The sequence below is a fragment of the Nelumbo nucifera genome, chromosome 1 (genome assembly GCF_055504915.1).
Source record: "Nelumbo nucifera cultivar China Antique chromosome 1, China Antique-T2T, whole genome shotgun sequence".
Classification (NCBI taxonomy): Eukaryota; Viridiplantae; Streptophyta; class Magnoliopsida; order Proteales; family Nelumbonaceae; genus Nelumbo; species Nelumbo nucifera.
In genome coordinates, this window is record NC_142649.1 from 160620277 (window position 1) to 160631241 (window position 10965).

The 10965-nt window shown below is 36.1% G+C and overlaps 2 long non-coding RNA genes across 2 annotated transcripts; one reads left to right on the forward strand and one right to left on the reverse strand.

Annotated features, from left to right (window-relative positions):
- Positions 1-3515: 3515 nt before the first annotated feature.
- On the forward strand, positions 3516-5047 carry LOC104610029 (uncharacterized). The gene is made up of 2 exons (XR_737361.3): positions 3516-3773; positions 3841-5047. It is a non-coding gene; the product is annotated as an uncharacterized LOC104610029 (long non-coding RNA).
- A 232-nt stretch (positions 5048-5279) lies between these two features.
- On the reverse strand, positions 5280-5730 carry LOC148804071 (uncharacterized). Its single transcript, XR_016080512.1, has 2 exons — positions 5596-5730; positions 5280-5519 (listed from the first exon to the last, which is right to left on the reverse strand). It is a non-coding gene; the product is annotated as an uncharacterized LOC148804071 (long non-coding RNA).
- Positions 5731-10965: the final 5235 nt, after the last annotated feature.

Consider the following 10965-nt stretch of genomic DNA (forward strand, 5'->3'; position numbering starts at 1 on the left):
TAAAGTGGCTGTTCTCCAAGGTAAGTTGCTTTCTTCATTGTGATATAAAGAAGATTGAGCTCCACTATTTGTCTAAAAGTTGCTATTGAATCCAAATTTTATAAGATTCGTAAGTTTAGCCTTGATAGAGGGGTGGCCACCTAAAAATTCTAGGGATATTATCTAAATTTTTTTATGACTTTTTTCACATTTCTCTTAAATTCACCGTGATTTTTTAAAACCTCCAAAGACTGGTGGGTCTGTGCTTGGATTAGTGGTGATTTTTGTCATAAAAATATTTAATAAGGATGAATGGCCATTCTAGGGTAGTTTGTTGGTCATGTAAAATATTTAAATATTAATGTGGAAAACTTTTATTAATGATCACTAATGGTTATCTAATGGAATCTAATTGAAGATGAGTTTTGAACAATAAAACTCAATGATAAGGGGCTTTCTAGGGAGGTGTTTGGCATTGATGTCATTGCTCTAGAAAATGGTGACACATCAGCGCCATGTTGGAGAAATCGGTGCTCCAGAAAACGGTAACATGTTTAGAACCATTTTTCTATAAAAAATGGTGTTCCAAACCGTGTGTTGGAAATCGAGAAGGCATAGCCTAGGGAAACGCCGAATTCAACATTTTCTCAATTTATAGCTCATTGTTGCCAATGAGGACATGATGTGGCAGTGATGTGGACTTCCTATAATGGGTACTAGTACTGAAAACAGATATGAAGCATTGGTACCAAATAGAAGGTGTTGTAGCCCCAGGAAACATCCTACCTGGTAGCAACGTTTCCAAACAAAAAGAAAAGACACCATTTGCTTCCAACCCACACATATACAGCACCGTTTTCTCTGTATATGCATTATCAATGCCAAACATATACTATAGAGGTTTTGAAAAATCATGGTGAGTTTAAGAGAAATGCCAAAAAAAAAACTTACTCCAAAATTTTATTATTCATTATCAAAAGGGAGGTAAATCACTATGGGTAAAGACATAGCCAACCTTACACCAAAACTCAACAAACAGAACACTCACCCTCTTAACCCAACCCAATGCAAGGCTTAAAAATCAGAAAACAAAAAACAATCACCCAACAATACTATTAACCTACACAAAAAATGTTTTTGAATTCTAAGTTTCAGAAGCATGTTTTTCTTTGTTTGTTCTGATATTATGCTTCATAAATTAATTAAGCATATGGTATCCAGAGATTTTGATGGAATGGATATTAATTCTTCTATGTCAATTATTAAATTATCCCTTTTGTTTCATGAATTTACTAATAACCCACCTTACACTTTGCATTTTATTAACATGTCCCTATAGCTTGCAGCCAATTTACTTAATCAACCTTCCATTAAAAACTGTTTGTATTGCCACTTAGAAATGGTTGTATGACCACCTAAATCAAGTGGAAATGTTTAAGGGCATGGCTTCATGGTTGTTTATTCCAAAAGTATCCATAGAACCTTATATCAAGCTTTTGGAAAGAAATAATGTTTGGTTAGAAGAAGAGAGTACGAATGGCATCCAAGTTTCTTTGTCTATCATGTGGCTGATCCTCCACTTGAAATAAATTTTGGGGCTAAAAATAATGTATCTTCCTTCTCTAATTTGAGAACAAAATTGATTGAATAGAATGACTACCTTCATTTTATCAAGGGCAAAAATGACATTTTCTTTTTTATTTTAATTAAATTTGTTCGAACAGATATTAGGGCCAAAACTGTGTTATTTTTCATTTTCATGGGTAGGTTTTAGTAAATCTGTGAGTGTTTTAGTAAATGACCTTTATTTTGGATCCATGACTGATTAAAAGTAGGATGGTGTAATTGATGGGAGTTTTAAAACAGCACTCATAAAAGTGTATAAAAGAAATATACGTGTGCATACCACACTCTAAATAATACCCCAAGCCCAAGTTAACTCTTTCAAAGTGAAATCTTTTTGCTAGTAAAAAGTTGGGATTTATCAATATAAATATTTGATAAAATAAGCCATTGTTTACATAAAAAATTTTCATTTTTAATATTAAATGAAGATACCATTGCCATTTCTTTATGAAACACCATACTTTGATGTTTGTATCATAAATGCCAACACCAACCGAATGCATATTTTTATAGTGAAGTGGCTACATGATGTAATGTAACACGATAAATTTTCAAAAAATTTGTATTGATAAGAGTTCAATTTTGTAACCACACTGTCTTAGCGTAGAACTAGCTAAAATAGGAAATCATAGCCTTACATGTACTGTAGTGGCCCTATCAATAAATTACATCTAGGGGTGTTATGAGCCGAGCTTTTCACGAGCTATTTGAGTTTGGTTTGACTTAGTTTAAACCAAGTTTTGAGCCGAATTCGAGCATGATACATAGGCTCGTTTGTTAATTGAGTCAAGCTCAAGTCCAGTGAAACTCGACTCGTGAGGCTCGTGAGCCTAGTATAATAAATTGATAAATTTTTATTATATACATACATACATATACATATAAATGTATAAATATATATATAAAATAAATATTTTTTTTATATATAATAATATTTTTATTTTTTATGTGTAATAGTAAATAATTTTTATAATTCTTACTTTTTTGTATGTAAAATAAAAACAATTTTTTATATGTATAGTAATAAATAATTTTTATAATTATTATTTTGCTGTATGTAAAACAAAAAATATTTTTACATGTATAATTTATATTTTTTAGAAAAAATGACTTGTAGTCGAGTTCGAGTCAAGCCCGAACTTACGAGCTTTGAACTGAGCCAAGCTCGAGTTCAAATCTCTAAGCCAAAATCGAGCTCGAACTCAAACTGAAACTTGAATCTAAAAATATTTCAGCGAGCTGAACTCGAACAACCAAGTATTTGATTCGACTCGACTCGAATCTACTCCTAATTACATCATCTAATTCAAGATAGGGCCATGGTAACAGATCAAAAGCTTTGATTCAGTTGTTTCAGCACAGGGCTACGACACTGCCCTAGCAAATGTCGGTTGTATTGATAAACCCCAAACATTACCCAACACAACCCAGAATAGTAGCATCTTCTTAAATCAAAATGAAAATATTTTTGCTTTATTATTATTATTTTTTTATAATGTAGCATTTTTAGAAACAAGTAAAACAAAATAATTAATTCATATTAACAATTAATCCTTCCATAAAAATCTGTTAAATGGAAAAGAAAGAAAAATCATTAAAATTGGCAGCAGTTCAACTTAGGGAAGTTATTTCTGAGACAACCAAGCTGGTTAACAATTGCCGACCCTGGATTAAATATTAGTAAAGTTATACTGCACTCCAGCTGTCCACCCCAACTGTACGGTGGAATTAAAATCTATTTGATGGACTGAATAATAAAAACCCATAAATTAATTAATTTTTCAAAGATATTAGAATTACCACGAGTCAAAGTTGAACAACATTAACTAAAATAAAACTTGTCTTATCAAATATGATTGATTGACAAGAAATTGTATGGTGATAATCTTGCAAAACTCTGCCAAATGGGCGGGTTCGCATCTAACGCCCACATAGTTGCCCCCCAAAACCGTCCCATACATTTTATGCACGCCGAGTGTCCTCAGGCACGCGCACTAAGATGGCTCGTGCAGACCTCAATTTGACGTCCGTTTGCAAAAAGGTTTAATCCCTTACTCCGGGTATTCTCCCATTCTCGTGTCAAACTGAAACCTTGGCGCCCCCCTTCTATAGCCCACCGGAGATTAACTCTTTCGAGTTCCGCCGGTCGATGCGACGATCATACCGAGGTAAGTGGTCCGTGAGTATTTCTCATTTCCTTTTTTTTTTTTCTCATTCATCTTCTAACATTCTCAGATCTGAAATCCGCCGGAGTCAGAGCCTATTTCTTGTTGAATCTGAGCTCAAAGGGAGACCCACTTTTCAGAAGAAGCAAGACCGTGACTTAAAGCAGACGTGTCTTAAAGGTCCAAAACAAGAGGCCGAGACCTAGAGCCACAGCTTTATATACAATACAATTCAACTGATCAATTAATCCATGAAAGCCATAGCAACTCTCTTCATCCATCTCCCAAGGAAAAGCAGCACTAAGCTAAACATGTTCTCACTTTCAGACATGCCTTCGTGTCGACGATGCTATCAGCCTATGCCTCCTTGACCGCTTCCACCATGCTCATTCGGTTGGTGGCCAACGAGTTCATACCCCATCAGATCCAAGACTACATTTTCTCGGGCCTCCGCTACCTATTCTCCCCTCGGCCTTCTCAGCTCATGCTCATCTTCGAAGAATTCAGTGGGATCACCCGCAATCAAGTCTATGAGGCGGCCGAGTTGTACCACGAAGATCACCCCCTCGATCGAACGTCTAAAGGTGTGCAAGGCCCCCAGAGAAAAGAACCTTGCCATCACAATAAAGAAAGGCAAAGAGGCCGTGGATGCCTTCGAAGGAGTTCAGCTCAAATGGAAATTCGTTTGCTCTGATAACGAGAGGACTGGCGGAGCGATAATTTGAGCTCAGATTCAACAAGAAATACAGAGAATAGGTGTTGGATTTTTTACTTGCAATTTGTGTTAAGCAAATCGAAGGCACTCAAGGAGGATAAGAAGGTAGTAAAGCTTCATACTCTCGGCTTCTTTTACGAGGAGGCGGAGGCGGAGGTGTATGGGGATCAATCAATCTCGACCCACTCCCCTGTTTGAACGGTATGAACAAAAGAGGGGACTGGGTTTTAGCTCGGTTACTCGTGAAAATCGGTTGAAAACTGTTGGAAAATGGGGTCACTGTACTTTTGGAGGATAAGTTCTATTTGCCCCTTACGAGTTTGCTATTGGGTTATAAACAAATCTGTTCCCAGGATACAATAGAACTTTGGGCAAGAATCAGCGATCACCAAAGTTGAAAAATCTCCAAAAAAACCTTTTGTGAGGCTGTAGCATACCGAACTGAGAGAGAGAGTGGATTTCGAAAATCTGTGTTTTTGAAGTCTGATTCCTACTACTTAGTTAACTTTGAATTGTGCTTCTTGATCACACTCAATTGAATCGTGATTGTTAATTTCATCAATGTTGATCAACGGTCAGTATTGCACCAAAGCCAAAGTCGTCATTCGTGAGCCACGCGGGTGCATGCAAAATGTGCCTTTAAAGCGCTTCATTGCGTCGCACACACGTGCACACACGCAGTATCAAACCTCCATACTCTTTTCTACTATTTCTAAGAAGTGTAAATTAATTCCTATTAAAATACTGAAAACAAAGTTTATAATTTTTCAATGTAGGACAAATTGAAAACTGGGTTTTGTGAGAGAAAAACTAATTTCCAATCAGGTGTATAAGTACAATTTTTCATATAATTAACCAATCAAACCCATTGGATTTAATCTCTTATGAGATTAAAATCCAACAAAAACAATATGAACAATTGGCTGAAAGAGTGAAACGTATCTCCGATAAATAAATATTCCGGAATGGTCATCGGCATCAAGCTGTCAACCGGTGGAACTCGAAGGGGGCTTCCACTCCGGCGGGTTTCAGATCTAAGAATATTAGAAGATGAATGAAAAAAAAGAAAAAAAAAAGATAGAAAATGAGAAAAACTTACGGAATACTTACCTCTACTGGTATGGTCGTTGGCATCGACCGGCTGAACTCGAAAAGTTCATCTCCGATGGGTTATGAAAAGGGGCGCAAAGGTTTTAGTTCGGCAGAAGAATGGGAGAAGAATACCAGGAAATCTTTTTAGGCGAGATGGAATTAACGGAAATATTTGCAAAAGGACGTCAAAGGGAGGCCGCACGAGCCATTTTAGTGCGCGTGCCTGAGGACACGCGGCGGACATAAAATGTATGAAACGTTTTTGGGGGGCAACTATGTGGGGGGGCAGATGCGAACCCATTCTATACGTCAAAGTTTGTTTATCGTGTACACATGTTTGTATGCCCGGATATTGCAAGTAAAGTGTCCTATGCTCCCATGAGACCGGATCTTATGCTGGCGTTTCACTCACGCCTCACATGCATAGTACTTATTTATGAGAGATGTTCCCAATACATGGTAGATGTGCATGTGAAACGCCCTCATATAAGGAGCAGATTCCGTTTTATGTTCCCACATTCTCCTTCGGTTTCAGTCTTAGTCCTACAGGTGATGATAGCAATATATTAAATTTGATGTTTGTCATAGATCCATAAATTACTGGGAAAACAAATTAAGAAAACGGAGGGTAAATATGAAAACAAAAATCAGATTATTTGACGAAGTGAAGAAGAAACCATGCTTTAATGTCTCTCTTTTATAAATGAAATGATGGTGATAATGGCCATAATAAATATACATGCGGAGGAAGCCAAACTGTTTTTGACTTGACAATTTGAAGAGAATGGACACATTATTTAATTCATGATAGGACTGAAAGAGACAATAAGCTAACTAAGAGAGCCTATTTTTTTTTCTTTAATTGTTTTCCCTACTCTTCTAAAGAATTTTCGAGGTGAATGACATTCAGTCTTTCCATCGAAAGATGATGTGGTTAAATCTATGCAAAATGTTATTTATTTAATTATTTGTTTTGAAATCAATTCAAGCAAAATGTTAATTAGATAGGGATCCTTCTTTACCCCCAAAAAAATTTGGTTAATATTGTTTTCTAAATTGTTCATTTCAGTTAAATGGGTCTATCCTGTATAAATTTGACGTAGAAGTTTTGATGAAGGGTTACATGTGTGAACGCAATAATAAAAAAAATTGACTCCTACTCCGTGGGAGGAATATATCCGACCAGTAGATGCCTTTTGTATTTTAATTTTAAGGTTTAGGTTTAGATTAGGATCTAGAGTTTATGAATTAGGGGTTTAGGATTTAGGATTTTGATGGCATGAAAAGATAGCATTTTTTATTTAATAGAACAAGAGGTGGTCTAAGCACTTACGAGCATTAATCTCAATACGTGGCAGAGAAATATTATAAAGTTGAAATTTATCAAGTGAGGACAAGATGATGTGGCCTAACACATGGATCATTTTCAATCGCTAACTAACTGCCATGTGGATGTGTCTCCCATCATCAAAAGATCTTTTAGATTTCAATCATTTTCTTTTCTCCTTTTTACTTTTCAATAAAAGTTTTCTGATTTACTTATCAAGAAGATTAAAAAAAAAAATCTAGATTACATGACTAACTATAAAACCCTTCTTTTTTTTAATAAGCACCCTTTTCTTATTTTATTTTATTTATATATATATATATATATATATATATATTTAAATTGAAAAGATCTATACTTTCATAATTGGTAAAAAGATATGATACCGAAAGGGCTTTAATCAATCAGAGCACCTCATAATTGGTAAATTTTGGTAAGAACATTCCTGATTGATTATCCCTTAATTGGTTACAAAATTTTCCGGTAACATGTATTTCTGATATCATGATGGAACTTTAAATATTAGTTGCTTTGAAATAATTGAGGTTAGAAGTTAGAACACCAGAAGGTGCCGATGCTGACTGGTGGGCTTGCTCACTGTTCAGATGAAGAAAATGGACCAAAGGTAACAATATGCCCATAGGATTATCTTAGATTAAAATTGTCTTCTAGAAAAGACGCTGAAGCAAATGGGCTCCGGTGCCAGTCACCACATATATTTGATCGTGATTTATGATGAAGACAAGTGGCAAAGATATTTATTATTTGTACGTCAGTCATTAAATCAGATGTTTTAATCCCATGAACGTATGACAAAAAATGAAACAGTAAAAATAATATAGAATAATATGAAGGTCATTTCCATTATCACAAAATATATGTACTAATTCATGGATATAGGACCCACGAATGGACATGGAGATTGAATAATTGGGACCATGTTAGTTGCCTCTTCGCAACAGAAATATATTTAAGAACTTCCCTTGAATCTGACTTTACCCTCTCTTGACTGAATTTTTTTATTAATATAATATTTTTTTCTCTCCGAAGAAAAAGGCTAAAATGCTTCATGGGCTTTAAAGTCGAAAGAGGGTAAAGTTTGATACACAATGCGGATAATTTAAGGATAGACAAAAGATAGCCGAGTTCAATTAACCAGTTGAATTTTGAATTTTGACTTTTTTTTTTTCTATCTGCTGATTCCCTCTATCTCTTCTGAGGACTGATAGACTTCAAAAACTGCCCCCCAATTAGGACAGGACAATTTAGGATGTGTAGGAGCAGTTCACATCTGCCCTGAATTTACCCTAAAAACCTTTTTTAATATGCATTAAAAATACCTTTCGTATTTGTTATTGGAAAATGTTTTTAATATATTATTAAAATGTACATAGGACGTTTTTGAGGCGCATTCTGCGGGGTAAATGTGACTTTCCGTAGAAATTATATAGAAACCAAATGACCCGTAAGAAGACATGCTGACATGCTTAAGGCACATTTTTCTCGTTCTCTCTAGGGTGTATGTAGACTGTAGCATGGTTTCTAGGCGGTTGAGTTGCCCTATTTCTAAAACTGGGGCAAATACGTAACAAATAGAAAACGCCATTACTCAATATTGGTACCAACCATCAGGGGTCTTGGGAGGAATAAACTGGATACAGTCATCACCTTTTGGCACATTTCTTCGCACAAGGCGGCCACTCTCAAACTTAAACATGCAATCTCGCGCTTACTAACCCAAAGATTTTACCACTACACCAATTAATAGAACATAAGTATGTAGCTGTGTTTTATTTTATTTAACCACCAATCTATTCATTCAGTCTTACAGACTTTAACAGTTGTAGTGTTTTTAGTCGAGACTTTATCACATGGGTGGTTTTTTTTTTTAATTTTGAATGGGTAGTCATTTCGTTCAACTGAAAATCTAAAGTTGGATTGTCAAGTGAGATTCCTAGCACCTTCCTTCCCAGATCTCAAATTACAAGGTTTGAATGATGTCCACATAAATAATCTCAGTTGCCATTACTGAACTTAGAAAGTATTGAAAAAAAAAAGAAAAAAATGAAGTATCTTAGCATATTGCAGTCAAAACATTAGAAATAAAAGAAGCAAGGGATTGCCTGGAAGGAAGTTTTTTCTGCTTTTAATTTGCTGTCCAAAGCATATGGCATAGTTGCTCGACAGGACCTTTCTTCGGTATCTTTGAAAATATAGCCCCAAAAAGTTGTTTTTCTTTTCTACTTCTAAACAACTTCACTTTGCTTTGTTAAAAGGAAAAAAAACAAAAAAAAAAACCTTTTCTATTTTCCCTTTATTTTGATAAACAGAAAAATATAAGAAATTGACCATGGTGAGCCCTGGACTTTAAGGTTTGAAAGAAGCCCTTTTAGGGTATTGATTAGGGGTCAACAGTACATTTTATGTGACTGAATATTGGCTACTTTATCCACAGAAGGCATGCTGGGCAGTTAAGAAGGAGGGGTGCCAAGTGACCTATCCACTGCCTAGAGTATAACGAATTCACATATGCGCCCCACAGAGGGTGCCCCACAGTATACCCCAATCATGTATTAAAAATATTTTCTACTCTGACAATTTTGGGGGAGATGCTCCCAATGTACGTTGAGATACCCATGTGGGACGTTTGTGGGGGCACAGATGTAACCTCGGGTATAACTAAGGTTGAGTTTGATTGGAAATTTGTTAAAACTTTAATGTACCCAAACCCTAATCTGAACCTGATTGAGTTGATATTCTTCAAATCAAGCAAATGCAAGAGTTGCAGCTGTGCCGCTGACTAAACCACATTTTATGGTTCTAAAAGTTTCTTTTCATCTAAAGCTTTAGCTTTTAACCTACATTTCAAAGGTTTGGCAAACCGAAAACGCCGAGAATTTGCCACAAAATGCTCAAAGTGCAAATGGAAACAATGTCTCGTTAGATCTTCTTTGTCCAAGCGAAAAATTAAACAAGGGGGGGTTTTATAGTTCAGTCCACCTTTAGGGTGGAACTAGGATTTTTAAGGGTGGACTGAATCTTATCCATGGATTGATGTCAAATCTATGGGCAGGATTCGGTTTATAAGGTGGATTGATGCCAACTTTATAAGGTGGATTAGGAGAGGCTGCAATTCAGATTTCTGAAGTGAATTGCAGTCCACTTATCCCTTAAAGCTTTGCCACTTTAGCAGTAGTTCGCAGAGATGGGAAATGGCAACATAAGTTGAGAGCCTTGAGGAGAATCAGTCCCAGGTAATTTGGTCCATAATGATGGGAAATGGACACAAAAACTAACACCATCCCTCTCCCTCCTCCTGTCGCCTATCGTTCCCTTTCATGTCACTCGTGACAGCTCTCCCATCTCCATACAAGGGCTTAAGCAAAGCACCAAATAGACTCCTAGCATCTCACCGCCTCGCTCACACACCAAAATCCACAATATTGAATGGAGGCCGATGTACCCAATCAAGGCCTACCCACTGGAGTGGTTGTCCTTGTCCATTCAACGCCCAATCCACCTAAGCTCTCCTCTCCACATTCTATTGTAGTTTTCTCTCTTTTTCTAACACCATCCCTTATTTTGTTCCAAAACTTTTAGGGTGTGGCTGAAACGAATGGTTAGAGGTGTAACTTAGAGGCCGGCTAACCCTGGTGGCGGGTGGTGGAGCTACCATATTCGCCTTTTCATTCAAATATCGGAGGATGATATGTACAAGACAGGCAGATCTTTTGCCTCGTGGTGTAGGCTATTGAGCAACTTGCACTATGATAATCAATCAAACATGTAGAGTCCCTCTTGGAAAAGGATTGCCATTTGGGCTAGCTGTATTTATTAGATTTTTGGAAAGGGTTGGCCAAAAATAGAATAAGGTTTTCTCTTTTAATTACAACAAGCTTTGGAGAGAAAGATGAGCAAAGGAAATATGGAAATTTAGGAGGAATAGTACTTATTACTTTTTATTTGTACATTATTATATGAAGGCATATATAATTAAGTTGAGTACCACACGATAATGCAACTTTTTCATTTGAAACAAAAACAGAGGGTCATTCAAGAAA